Consider the following 15,287-nt stretch of genomic DNA (forward strand, 5'->3'; position numbering starts at 1 on the left):
AGCCTCCAACTCAAAAACTCAAACATTACATAAATTGAAATAACTGATAATCATAACAATGAGCAATCCATCAAATGGGTTTCCATTGCGAGCAACTTGATGCCCTGCAAACAGTTATGAATGAAACCACTCAAAGCAATAATGCTCTATTCCAAAAGCTGCAGACCAAAGACGATCAGTTAATGAACACAATGACCAAGTTGGAGGACAAAACAGCAGAACTCATTGAAGTCGCTGATTTAATGGAGGATGAGAAAGACCAGGTGAGAAAGTTGGAAAAGGCGACCTCTAAACAAAAGGAGGACATCGCATCACTGGATCTCTCACTCCACACTTTGGACCTCTCACTGCAAACCATGACAGATAAGTATGAGGCCGAGCGGAGCAAGGGCAACACCTACGTCTCTAAAATAAACACCCTCAACTCCCAGGTGGACTCTGCGATGCAGCAGAACACCACCCTTAGGTATCATCTGGAGGAACTCCAGAGGAACTCCAGAACAGTCACGCGCTATCGCAGGACAACTAAACCAAGCAACATAGCTCACATCCGGAGCTCAGAAACGGAGGGAATGTAGATGACAGGAGATTTCAGCCTCTTTCTCTTGGCCATTCGGCCCATAGTGAATTGGGGCCTCCTCGCCAACACAACCACAGCTTGACTTTTCCTCTTGGCCTTTCGGCCCACAATTCCCCACAGGAGAGTGCAGATGCTCCCCGCGCACTTGGCGGGGATCTTCTTGACAAAATCGTCAAAAACTTCCGCCTCTTTGACCCCGTTCCAGGAAAGCCAAACGACACTGAGACATTCTTAGCAGACATAGAGGACGCCTTGGATGGCTACCCAAATGCTACGAATGCAGACAGGCTCTACCTTTTGAAGCGAACATCCAACAGACACGTGACAAGGTTCATCCGTCTACAAGAGCAACATATGCAAAACGACTATGCTAAATTTGCCACGGTTTTGAAAACAGAATTCAGTGGTTCTGCGACTCGCAAACACGATAGCTCGTTGGCTAACAATATCAGACAAGCTCGAAATTAACATCCACAAGCCTACTATCACCGGCTTCGTTCAGCTTACTTTGGCAAGCTCACTGAAACCGGAATGGAATATTTATTGCCATTTAAACAACTGTTCCTGTCAAACATGTCTCCCAACTTCATTAACTACTTGGGCCCTACTGCCCACGTTGGGTTGCCAATCTCAACACTCCAAGAACTTGCAAGCACCGCTTTTGAAGCATCAAAAGCAAGCCGGGCTAAGAGCCCAGACACCTCGACTTTCGAGCTTAGGCGTGAACCATCACAGCGAATTAGAAGGTGCTGCATCGGGGACATGTGCGGTAAAATATGACAATGAAAGGGGGTGGCTACCAAGTAACCACCACCCGACAACCACCGCTGTGACAATAGCTACGATGAACGTCACCAATCTAACAGGTCGCGTAGAGATCAACCTAGCCGACATGCCCCTGCACCAGACTCTCACAAAGGGTCAGGACCTAAGGGTAACAAGCGTAACAAGGGCAACAAAGTGTTCAACAATGATCTAAATGCTAACCGAGATGATCTAGAAGCTCTGATAAGAGATGTACTGCATCGTAAGAAATCTGAGAAAGAGTACAAGGATAAGTCATCATGACTAGGCATAAAATCGTTGGAAACCAAGTCCGCCAAAACTCATGCAATTCGAGAGGACGCAAACATTTCCATTATCCCCTTCCCCACTCAAATCTCTGTCCAGGAACCACTCGTTCTAGACACAAGCCTGCAGGTTTTGTCTATAGACTTGGATACGGATGTGGAGATGCACAAGATAAGCTGCGTTGCAACAGATGATTCCTCTCCCATTCCGATAGAGGACCCACTGGGTCACATAGGTGACTTACCTGTCTTGGAAATCGACACAGATTACAAACCGCTCCGTTCTCCCAACCCACTCCATTTCGTTGGGGATATGACGAGGACAACCAACTCGAACAGACCATACCTTAGAACAGACCTGGAGGACTGTTTGACCTGTCACGCTCTGATAGATTCGGGTTCGACAATTTCCCTCATATACGAAACCTTGCTGGATGAACTAAAAAGGGCAGTGGACCCTTCAAAACATTGGTTGAAACATCTCCTACTTAAACTCAACTTCGAAAGCGTGTCACTGAGCCGCGTATGTGACTAGCGAAATTGAATGGATGCTGATTGGGATCGATTTAATTGACCGTTTGGTACCACTAATGGATTGGAAAACCAATCAAATCTGGTCACAAATACCTATGCCAACTCCATTGACTTTACAGCATTCTTCCAAGGCTACCTGCCATACATTGTGCAACGACGTGGGTTCGACGTCAGCATCTGACGCAAAACCGGTGAACTTGTCCATGAGCCCGCCATTGGTGGCAAATGACAAGGTGAGTTCAACTCGGAACTTAACCGAACATGAGGTTTTCCTGTGTGGCTTGGGTGACTCAACAGCCGACACTTACCGCCCTCCTCTGATAGGGGGCGTGTGCCTAAACGGCACTATGGTTGAGGATGTCAGACTGGCAACCTGGTCAGAAAAATCCGCAATCAGTTTGGAAATGTTCAACGAAATTTCGAAAACGGCTAACTGCCATCCCCTTGTGCCAAAAACATTTAGATTTCCACTGGGAACGACTCCCCTTACGACGCTCACCGCAATAGTGGTGTGTGCGCTATCGATCTGCATTAGAACCAAGGAAGTATCTCACTACCCACTGGTTGTCGCGGACCTCCCACATACAGTCTATGTGGGAGTGGACATTTTGGTAAAATTGGGTGTGAAACTCGATACCATACACCATGTTCTTTGGTCTTTGGCGCAGCCAACATGCATTGTCTTTCGACCCGATGCGAATGGCATCCGGGCAGACTATTCCTGAAGCTTGCAAGGTGATAACTGAGTCCGCCATGTTGATTCCAGCAAGAACCACAGAGGTTTCTGTAAGACTGAACCTGGCGCCCGGATACCGGATGGAAGGCAACACTGCGTTCTTCCAACCCTCTACGCAACTATTCGACTTGGGGCTAACTATCAAAGGCAACCCGCTGTTGGAATTAACCGCTAGATCCACTTACCTCCTGGTATGTAGCAGGCAAAACTCAGAGGACTAACTGTTCAGAATTTTTTTGGTTTTTTGCCTCTGACCGTTCCCTCTGTTGTCTTTGCCAAGGGATATTTGATAGGGACCATTTTACAGTTCCTACAACTTCCACTGGATGTCACCAGTCTTTGGAATTTGGTTGAGGTTAATCATTTGTGCAAGAAGAAGAAGCACATCCTGGAACAAGGTTACACTGTTGAGAGTTGCGCAAGACGAAAAAAGGAGCATGGTTTGTTTACTTTCTGTATTGAATACAGATTGCCCATCTACAATTTGATCGATTATTAACGTTTAAAAATACCTAAAGTTGCATTACAAAAGTAGTTTGAAATATTTTGGCAAAGTTTATAGGCAACTTTTGAAATGCTTTGCAGTGACGTTATGTTTTGGTAAGCTGTTTTTTTCTGGATCAAATGTGCTTTATAAATGGACATTTTGGGTATACATGGACGGAATTAATCGAAAAAAGGACCAATTGTGATGTTTATGGGACATATTGGAGTGCCAACAAAAGAAGCTCGTCAAAGGTAATGCATATTTTATATTTTATTTCAGCGTTTTGTGTAGCGCCTGCTACGCTAGCTCTTTTGTTTACTACTGGTTCAGATGGGTGCATGCTATCAGATAATAGCTTCTTATGCTTTCGCCGAAAAGCATTTTTTAAATCTGACATGTTGGCTGGATTCACAACGAGTGTAGCTTAAATTGAGTATCTTATATGTGTGATTTAATGAAAGTTTGAATTTTATAGCATTTTATTTGAATCTGGCGCTCTGCATTTCCCCAGGTAATTGGCCAGTTGAGACACTAGCGTCTCCCTATCCTCAAGAGTTAATATACTCCATCGTCACGGAGGATGACATCGCGTCTCTTCCTGCATGCGAAGTACACTCTTGTGAGGTAACAACCGATGACTCTCCCAAAAGTGACATGCCATCACCACCCGATGAAGACCTGCACAATGTCACCGAACCATATCCTGGTTTCCATGCACAGGTAATACAACTACTGTCGGAGGCTGATGCTCTTGTCAACGCCATCAGTTGAGAGAATTGTTTAACAAACAAAGTGAGATCTGGTCAACAGACTCACTGGATTGCGGGGTGACGGGTATCCATGTGGTGCGTATTCCTACGCCACCCGGAGCAACTCCTACGTTTGTTAGACAATACAAAATCCCACTCGCAGCATACGCAGCGGTACAAGAGATTATCGATTCCTTATTAGCTAAACGGATAATCAGGGAATGTAACAGTACATACAGCGCTCCCGTGTGGCCCATTCTAAAACCAACAGGTAAATGGCGTCTTACCGTTGACTATAGAGAACTCAACAAACCGGTTCCGTTGTCTCGTTGGCCAATGACACAGCTAGAACAAGAGTTTCCAAAGGTAGCAAACGCCAAGTACTTCTCCACCGTCAACGTGGCTAATGGTTTCTGGACCATGACAGTCAACCCTCGTGACCAACACAAGTTGGCCTTCTCTTTCTCGAACAAGCTCTTCACGTTCAATCGTTGCCCATTCGGGTATGCGAACTCCCCCTCAGAGTTCAACATCTTCCTGCACAAGGCAATGCCAGACGCAGCCTCTAGGGGGACGATAATCTATGTGGACGACGTTCTCATGAGAAGTGAGACAATGAAATGGCCAACGTTCTCACCCAACTCGGGACTGCAGGGGCTAAATTGGCCATCATGAAAGGACAATGGTGCAGGACCAAGGTAAACTACGTTGGGCTTCTGCTGGGTGCCGAGGACATCCTGCCACAGTCTAACTGAATCCAAGCAGTCCGCAACATCAAAACACCTACGAACCTTCACGAGGTGCGCAGCTTCTTGGGAGTATGTAATTACTCCCGTCAATTCATCGAAAACTACATTGTTTTGTCAAAACCGTTGACTCGTCTTCTTCAGAAAGACACCCCATTTGTTTGGGATGTCACTCACAACGAAGCTGTGGCTTCCTTCAAAAACCTGCTTTGAGAGGCACCCTGCCTGGTATACCCCAACAAAGACAAGACATTATTTTTTGAAGTCGGTCTCTCAGAGCACTGCCTTAGCCCTGGGTTGTACCAAAAATACGACCAAGACGAACGTGAGCAAAACACTCAACCCTGCTGAACACAAATACTCTGCGACTGCGAAAAAGCGCTGCTGTCGACAGTCTGGGCAGTCAAACACTTCACCAGTTATGTCGGCGGACAAAAGGTGATCATAGAAACAAGTCACCAGCCTGTGACTTTTCTGAAAAGCCAACGAATCCGTGAGGGCTCTGTACACAACAGCAGCGGCTTGGCTTATGACGCTACAGAGCCATGATGTAGTAATCAACTACGCAAAAGCGAAAAACCTGTCTTTGGGCAGTGCCATGGCGGTGTGTCAACGCTGTGGTGACGATGAAACCGACTCCGCACCACCCCCGCGTGACATCGCTCCGCCATTGCCTTCTACTTCAAAGAGAACGAGTGTCTTGAAATGCTGATGGCACTTGTAGATGGCTGTTCTTACCGCAATCTAGACCACTTGCAAGCTGGGGTGAGATTGGTATGGCACAACGACATTCCGTGCAAACCGCTTCAATTTCAGCTTGGCAACAAGACCGGCCAGTTTGCAGAAGTGGCTGGTGTGTAGATCACCCTGCAAACGATGGTGAAACACCAATTGTCAGAACTGGTGACCTGCACCGACTCAAACTACGCGAGACTCACCTTCTTATGCCACTTGCCGTTTTGAAAAGAAAAGCAAATGACTACTTCAAGTGGTAAAGAGGTGAAAAACAAAGAGCTCATCCTAGCTTGTGATGACCTCATCACCAAACACGACATACAGGTGTATTGGAAGTAAGTCAAAGGACACTCCAAATCACCTGGTCATGACAAACTTGGCAATGACCATGCCGACAGCATGGCGAAATCAATTCCCTTGGGTGTTTGATGCTCAAGACGGAAAAAACACTGAGGAAGCTATGGTGTCTGCGTTAACGCATAGCCATGTAGCACCACAGAAAACGTCTTTGCACGAACATAATGTGTTCGCATTATAACGCATTCATTCCTGAATAGCGATCTGGTAGCAATGCAACAAGATGAGTCCCTCGCCACTTTTATGGCGTTCCTGTCATATCCAGTGTCCGAACTGGCTTTGGCAGGTTCACACCACTTGCATTCGCTGTACGCAACTAAACAGCACCTCACACTTGTAGATGAGCTACTGGTGTATGTTTCAGAAACCGACACCGCTCAAAGGTGGGTGGTTCCTAAAACACAGAGGGGGATAATGATAGCCCATGCCCACAATGAGCCATGTGGAGGCCATAGGGGGGTCAAGGCTACATGTGAAACATTGCGACCTCACATGGAACAAGACGTGGCACAATACGTGAGGGGGTGTCTAGTTTCAACCCTCCATGCCACTTCACAGAGCACCCCTATAACGCAAGGGTGTGTCTTACCCCTGGAGCTCGATCCAGATCGACTGGGTCGGCCCAGTTGCCAGGTCGGCCAGAGGCAACAAGTATCTCCTCACAGTGACTTGCGCATTCACAAAGTGGGTGGAGTGCCTGCCGGCGACCAATGACACAGTGGAAACCACAGCCGTTCTTTTGCTAAACCACGTTTTCAGTCGTTTCGGCCTGCCAGGAGAAACCGTGGACAGCGACAGAGGAACCAACTTTTCGGCAGCTGTAATGACCGAACTGTGGAGGCTTCTGGGAGTCAAAGCTAAACTCCACATAGCATACCACCCTAGGAGCTCGGGCAGGGTAGAAAGGAGCAACCAAACAATCGTCAGAATCTTGAGGAAGTATGTGGCAGTCAACCACAAAGATTGGGACCTCAAACTCCTATTGGTACTGTTGGCGATCAGAACCACACGCAACAGGTCTACAGGAATAACAACCTTCGAGATGATGACGGGCCGGCAAATGACACTTCCACTGCATCTCCTGTACCAACTGGGAGATGTCGCCGCAGCCACGGCCTACACGGCTCATCAATACGTGACTGACCTGCGGAACCATCTCCACACTACCTTTGCATATGCTCAAGGACAGTTGGAAAGAAGTGCAGAAGGTGACAAGACCTATTACGACAAAAAAGGCCTCACACCAGGTGTTCGAGGTCGGGGATAAGGTGTGGTACTACATATACACCAAACCCACGGGCGTCGCAACAAAGTTCCTGCCCCACTGGACGAGGCCACATGAGATTGTGGTGAAGCTATCACCTGTAGCTTACCAGATAAGAATCAGCAAAGGTCGACAAAACGCCACATTAAAGTGTGTCCACCGGAACCAAATCAAGTTGTACACTCCCCCCATGGGAATAGAAGGGGTGCTAGCCAGCACCGAATAGATAAAAACTTGGCAAAGTCAGAGGTACTGAGAAAATTCTTAAGTCCCCTCAGCTGATCCCTTCCAGGAGATCAGTACGTTGCACCTAACATCTCTTATTTGCTTCCCAGCTACCAGATATACATCTGTTGACACTATTGATATCGTTCTGCGCTGTACTGTTTCAAAATACCGCCAACACATTCCACCTGCGGCACATTTGAGTTGGGCCGGGGCTGACTGGACCAGCCAGGCAATTAAGCACACCCAGCTAGACACTGCCCATATGTTGGCCCAACTCCAAAAGTTCACAGTAACCCAGTCTGAACTACCCGAGCCCAGGCGAGAGAAACGATTAGTTGGGGCGCTACTATCGATTGGGGCAGCCGTTGGGTCACTATTTGCCGTAGGTACCACTGCCGTCAACACAGTCAGTCTAGCCACAGTCAAGAGGAATGTTAGGGAGATTACTGAAGAGATGCCACTTATCCAGCAGCAGATGAAGGCACAGGCCCTCAGGTTACAACATGTGGGAGAGTCTCTCCAGGACACTATTCTAGTGGTCAACACACACGCTACTCTCCTGAACAAAACTATCCTGTCTGTAGGAAAGCTAGCAGAGGTCATGAACCATGACTATGCCCATGTCCAATTGGTTTGATTATTACTGGAGGATTTACGTTGCCGCTTGTTGAACTGGAGAATACCTATAGATTGAAAACAGTTCTCAATGTCAGATTTTGGAGTGACAGTACCCACGTAAAGATTGCCAAGCCCCCAGTTGTAGCTTACCAGGAAAACAACCCAGATTTCTATCTCACCCCTAATGTGTACTCTAACCAAAGATGTCCACTACCTCTGTCCTAGCAAACCGTTTGTCAGGGATAACACTGAGCGTCTTTGTGGTATTAAAGCTATCACCAGCGAAGAACGCGGGAGAGCCAAACTAAAAGCCAGGGATGGGGCCACCACCACACAAGTGGAGGTGGTAGGGAACACACCGTCCGCGTCCGCCACTATGACTTACGAACGCCATGACTCCATCACCCAATTGAACCTCCCCAACCAGGCTGTTTTTGGTAAGCTCTATACCAACTTCCAGGATAGACACAGGATAGACACCGAGATTGAAATGCCGGGCGCTTTTTCTAAACGTTCCCTTTAGTTACGACAAGCCATTCAAAACCAAATCCAGTATGAGGGACCCATGACTGTTGATCTTAGGGTACAGGATAAGGCACTTTTAGTTGACCCGACTGACTACAGACCAAAAGATTGGTCCCGCTCTTGGACGGTGCCGGACAGTATCCTGACTGTTACCATGATCCTTGGTCTTATTTCCCTTGGTGTGTGCACCTACTACGTACACAGGCGCACATGTGCAATGGAAGACCTAATGAGGTCTTATACTAGGATCACCCGTGGGACGGAAGCGATTCCGATTTTTGGAAAGTTGGCAATGGATCCTGAAACCCCCTTAGGGGGTCCAGTCCCAGCCTCCTCTCCCGAACTCGTTAGGTCAGCCCAGTAATGTGCCCAATGTAAGCTTTGGCCTTCAGCGGCAAAGTTTTTACAAGTGCCTTAACTACCCACCTGCAAGTAGGATCACCCTAGACCAACATTAGAGACAATGCCATGATAGAGTCATTTAGCCAAGAACTTGGACATATATAGAACATAGTCCAAATTAGATGATTAAGGTATGGTAGACACATTTTGTATACTTTTATGTTTTAATCCATTATTTTTTGTTTCATTTCCTTTGACACTTAGGAAGCAGTAGAGCCCAATGGCGCTCGTTTGGGGAGGAAATGTAATGAAGTATTGCCTGAGTGAACCACCAAAGGGGGGGGGGGGGGGGGGGGGCTGCTATGGTGATCCACAAACCAGGACATCCGATTGTCATTCTTATGGTGGGTTGCAACATGCAGAATCATCCCAAGTTGAACCTACCAGAGGGGGACTGTCATGACTGTCCTGATCAGGTCAGGTTACAGGAGACCACAACCCTACAGATTATCTCTCAGCCCCAACAGAGGAGGAGAGATCTAGGGGTCTGAAGATGTGGTGGTTTTATGACCCCTCGCGCCCCTGGTATATCTTAGGCCACAGACAAATTATTTTGTCCTGTTACTATGGAGAACCAGCCTCAGAACATTAAACATGAAATAAAGGCACTTTGGAACAATGGTTTCCATCAGCCACAATGGTGGTCATGACGATAGATGGAATATGAAAATGTATGTCATTTTTGTTTTGTTTTTAAAGGTTAACTAGTTGGATATAGGGGGCGCTCTTTAAATTTTTGGATGAAAAACTTTCCCGTTTTTAAACAAGATATTTTGTCACGAAAAGATGCTCGACTATGCATATAACTGGTTATTCGGTCTCATCAAACAGCGCTTCGGAAAGACCAGAGTGAACACTTTGCCTCAGATTGCTGGTGTTGTTAAGGACAGCACTGTGACAGGGTTCAACATCCCACAGCTGGTTGGACTGGAGGATGGTACGGTGCTGGTGGAAAGCTATGGCTGGCAACAACACCTGACTCCGTACTTCAGGCCGCTGCCACAGATCAAGCAGTACCAGCACTTCAGGTGAAAACAATTTTCATGACATTTTATGAGGTTATTCTTCTGATCTAAACTCAGGAGGTGAATTGACATTATGCAGGGTTGTAATGTTTTCAGATTTTTTGTTGTTGTTATTCCCTGTTTTACAGCCTCGATGCTCTGGAGCCTGGTGTTGTTGTCGCCAAGAAGCGTTCTGACTGTCGGGACCATGTTTCATCTGCTGCGCAACACTGACATTATTTCTCCCATAGATCGTATGCCTGTATGAGCACCACCTGGACAGGACACAGCTGTCTGGTTTAATATAAGGAATTTTAAATTATTTATACTTAAGTATGACAATTTAGTACTTTTTCCACCACTGGATGTGCCTGAGGGTTATAGCATTTATTTCACATGACCCATCAATTTAGACAAACGTGTCTGGGTTTGTGTCTGCGACACAAACTCAAAAAATAAGAGACATTACATCGATAAGAGACATTACTGTGCAGCCGTATTCATCGACCTGTTATGACAATCGGTTTGTATTGCTAGTAACGTTACTCTATGGATTGGGATTGTAGTTTATTTTTTAGCTATCTAACATTAACGTGACTTGTCTAAACAAAAGACCCTAAGTTAAAGCTTGCTGTTAGCTAGCTAACATTAGCTGAGGTTAGATGGCTGGCTTGCTAGCTAACATTAATTTACGCGTATGATTCGCTAGCCAGCTGGAGTTCGATTGCTGGTTTACTAGCTAACATTAACGTTGAACCTAATTTATTTGAATAACTTTAGCTGTGACAATCGGTTTGTATTTCTAGCAATGTTACTCTATGGATTGAGATTATATTTTTTAGCTAGCTAACGTTAACGTGACATGTCTAAACAAAAGACCCAAAGTTAAAACTTGCTATTAGCTAGCTAAAGTTAGCTGTGGTTAGATGGCTAGCTTGCTAGCTAACGTTAATGTTGAACCTAATTTATTTGGTTAACTTTAGCTATGACAATCGGTTTGTATTGCTAGTATCGTGTATGATTGAATTGTGTGTAATGTTAGTGATATTTTTTCAGAATGCCATTTCGCATCTATTGTATATAAATGCTAAAATATTTGTATCTGGAATTTGTATTTAAGCATCAGTAGAACACGCCTGACTCTCCTCCACCAGTCATACAAGGAGAATGGTCTAATGCCTCCCATTAAAAAGAGAGCTGGTCCAAGCAAGCAAAAGGCAGCAGCGCAGTCATCAACATGCTCCATTTCTTCACCCACTATGGAGTTGGGGAAACATGTGTGGACCTGAATTGTGATAACTGCAGTGGCCAAGGCTTTTGACTCTGTCAATCATCACATCCTTATCGGCAGACTCAATAGCCTTGGTTTCTCAAATGATTTTCTCGCCTGGTTCACCAACTACATCTCTGATAGAGTTCAGTGTGTCAAATCGGAGGGCCTGTTGTCCGGGCCTTTGGCAGTCTCTATGGGGGTGCCACAGGGTTCAACTCTTGGGCCAACTCTCTCCTCTGTACATACATCAATGATGTCGCTCTTGCTGCTGGTTTCTGATCCCCCTCTACGCAGACAACACCATTCTGTATACTTCTGGCCTTACTTTGGACACTGTGTTAACAATTGCAAACAAACCCGTATCCGGGAGCGTAATCATAGCCTCAAACGCATTAGCGTAACGCAACGGACATAAATACCCCTAGAAACTTTTCCTATTCATGAAAATCGCAAATGAAATGAAATAAATATATTCAATCACAAGCTTAGCCTTTTGTTAACAACACTGTCATCTCAGATTTTCAAAATATGCGTTACAGCCAACGCTAGACAAGCATTTGTGTAAGTTTATCATGGCATTATGCTATGCTAGGCTCTGCTGGCAGCAGGCAACATTTTCACAAAAATAAGAAAAGCAACCAAATTAAATCATTTACCTTTGAAGAACTTTGGATGCTTTCACTCAGGAGACTCCCAGTTAGATAGCAAATGTTCCTTTTTTCCAAAAATATTATTTTTGTAGGCGAAAAAGCTCCCGTTTCTTCACCATGCTTGGCTGAGAAATAGACCGAAAAATGCTACAACTATAACGCCAAACCTTTTTCATAATTAGCTACATAATATCGACAGAAACACGGCAAACGTTGTTTAGGATCCATCCTCAAGGTGTTTTTAACAAATATATTCGGCAATATATCCATCGAGGCAGTTGGTTTCTCATAAGAAGCGATTGGAAAAATGGCTACCTCAGTATTTTACGCAAGGTTTTCTGCGGGAGACACCATGTGACCACATGCCATATATGGTCCCTTACAGTCATTCTTCAAGGGAAATGGCTAAAAAGACGTCACAATGCTGTAGACACCTTGGGGAAAATGTGGAAAACGTAAGCTCATTCGTAGCTCATTCACAGCCATATAAGGAGTCATTGGCATGAGGCGGTTTCAAAAAATGCGGCACTTCCTGGTTGGATTTTAATCTGGGTTTCGCATGTAACATCAGTTCTGTGGCACTCACAGACAATATCTTTGCAGTTTTGGAAACGTCAAGAGTGTCTTCTTTCCAAAGCTGTCAATCATATGCATAGTCGAGCATCTTTTCGTGACAAAATATCTTGTTTAAAACAGGAACGTTTTTCATCCAAAAATTAAAATAGCGCCCCTTAAATCCAACTGGTTAACAACCCTCCAGACGAGCTTCAATGCCATACAACTCTCCTTCCGTGGCCTCCAACTGCTCTTAAATACAAGTAAAACTAAATGCATGCTTTTTAACCGATCACTGCCTGCACCTGCCCGCCCGTCCAGCAGTTTTGACTTAGAATATGTGGACAACTACAAATACTTAGGTGTCTGGTTAGACTGTAAACTCTCCTTCCAGACTCACATCAAACATCTCCAATCAAAAGTTAAATCTAGAATTGGCTTCCTATTTCGCAACAAAGCATCCTTCACTCATGTTGCCAAACATACCCTCGTAAAACTGACCATCCTACCGATCCTCGACTGCGGCAATGTCATCTACAAAATAGCCTCCAATACCCTACTCAATAAATTGGATGCAGTCTATCACAGTGCCATCTGTTTTGTCACCAAAGCCCCATATACTACCCACCCCTGCGACCTGTACGCTCTCGTTGGCTGGCCCTCACTTCATACTCGTCGCCAAACCCACTGGCTCCAGGTCATCTACAAGACCCTGCTAGGTAAAGTCCCCCCTTATCTCAGCTCGCTGGTCACCATAGCAGCACCCACCCGTAGCACGCGCTCCAGCAGGTATATCTCTCTGGTCACCCCCAAAACCAATTCCTCCTTTGGCCGCCTCTCCTTCCAGTTCTCTGCTGCCAATGACTGGAACAAACTACACAAATCTCTGAAACTGGAAACACTTATCTCCCTCACTAGCTTTAAGCACCAGCTGTCAGAGCAGCTCACAGATTACTGCACCTGTACATAGCCCATCTATAATTTAGCCCAAACAACTACCTCTTCCCCTACTGTATTTATTTATTTATTTTGCTCCTTTGCACCCCATTATTTATATTTCTACTTTGCACATTCTTCCACTGCAAATCTACCATTCCAGTGTTTTACTTGCTATATTGTATTTACTTCGCCACCATGGCCTTTTTTTTGCCTTTACCTCCCTCATTTGCTCACATTGTATATAGACTTATTTTTCTATTGTATTATTGACTGTATGTTTGTGTAACTCTGTGTTGTTGTATGTGTCAAACTGCTTTGCTTTATCTTAGCCAGGTCGCAATTGTAAATGAGAACTTGTTCTCAACTTGCCTACCTGGTTAAATAAAGGTGAAAATAATAAATAAATAAATAAGTGTCATTTAATATTTAGCGATATCTGGACGCTTTCTGTTTACCTGGAATTTCCCTTATTGTAGGCTACTACCAGTATTAGTCTTAACTTTACTACACTACTCACTGTTTAGCACATGACTTCATGTGAATCCTTAAAGAGATGTGTGGGGCTGGCTTAAGAGGGTGTGAACAATGCTAAATGGGTGTAGACAAAGGAGAGCTCTCCAGTAGGTACCACAACATTCAAAGGCCCTTTTCTCAAAGTGTATCAACTTTCAAAGCAGAATTACTTTCCCATTGTTCCTCAACAATTGTGTATGAAACGTGTATGATATATCATTTTGTAGCTCGGAGTCTCTACTTTTATCCAATGTAAAAAATCAAATAAAAAATCAAATGTTACTACATAAGACAGAATCCAGGTGGTGAATAACTCAAATGAATAACTGCAAGTAATTTTGCCCCTCCGCCACAGACATGCCTCTCCGGGTTAACTGGATCATTTGGATACAGACTTGTATCACTGAGTCCATCTTAATGGATATAAATGTTTTCAAGGACAGACTGGGTCTCACAGACAACTGCCCCCAACCCATTTCTCCCTATCCAGAAAATGTCTGAGGAGGCTAGTGTGATCTGAGTCTCAGCCTGTCCCCTCCCTCCTTTCTCAACAGTAGCAGGCCTTTCAGTCTCTCCATCCATACTCCCCATGGTCCACCACTTCCATCCATCCCCCCGTCCCCTGCCTCTGTGTGTCTGCTCTACCACCACTGTCCTGAGGGCTCTCTCTCTCTCTGTCTCGCTCACATTCTCATCCTCTCTCTCTCTATCTCCCTCTCTGCATCCCTCTCTCTCCTGCGCCTGCCGCCGTGATCGATATGGATGCAGAGGGAGAAGGGGGACCTGTCTGTCAAAGCAGCCTGTAGAAAATGAAGGCTCAGATGAAGAAAGCATGCTCTGTATATTAAACGGCCTGACCCAGGCAGGGGGAGGAGGGGGGGAGAAGGGAAGGAGGGGAAATATCAATAAGCTGCTGCTAAAAGAGAGATAAGGCCAAACAGCAATGAGAGGAGATGGGTATGAGAGGAGGGGTGAATACTGAGAAAAAGCGAGAGAAACAAGCCAAATGAGTGAGCATCTGCTGGACAATGGGACAAGAGAAGAGCTTATGAAGAGGAGAAGAGCGAAAATATAAATATAAAGTAAAATGATGAGACCTGATCAATTCTAAATATTAACTGATGAAAAAACACTGAGATAAAAACGAGTGAAGTGAGTAAACAGCTGAGGATTGGAAAAAAGTGAAAAATAACGAGTATAGCTAAAGAGCTGAGAGAGGGGGAAAAGAAAGAATGAGGAGAAGTTAACGACTTTGCAGATTTCATTATAGAGATAGTTAACCCTGTTGACACTGAAGGAGGGCGTTATCCTCTCCGGAGGAG

At 45.3% G+C, this 15,287-nt stretch overlaps 1 protein-coding gene across 6 annotated transcripts in view; it reads right to left on the reverse strand.

The window, feature by feature from the left end:
* The window catches only part of LOC110530414 (zinc finger protein 521), a 184,633-nt gene that overhangs the window by 44,129 nt on the left and 125,217 nt on the right, over nucleotides 1–15,287 (reverse strand). The gene's annotated exons all lie outside the window — the stretch shown is intronic.

Source organism: Oncorhynchus mykiss, chromosome 8 (assembly GCF_013265735.2).
Source record: "Oncorhynchus mykiss isolate Arlee chromosome 8, USDA_OmykA_1.1, whole genome shotgun sequence".
Lineage (NCBI taxonomy): Eukaryota > Metazoa > Chordata > Actinopteri > Salmoniformes > Salmonidae > Oncorhynchus > Oncorhynchus mykiss.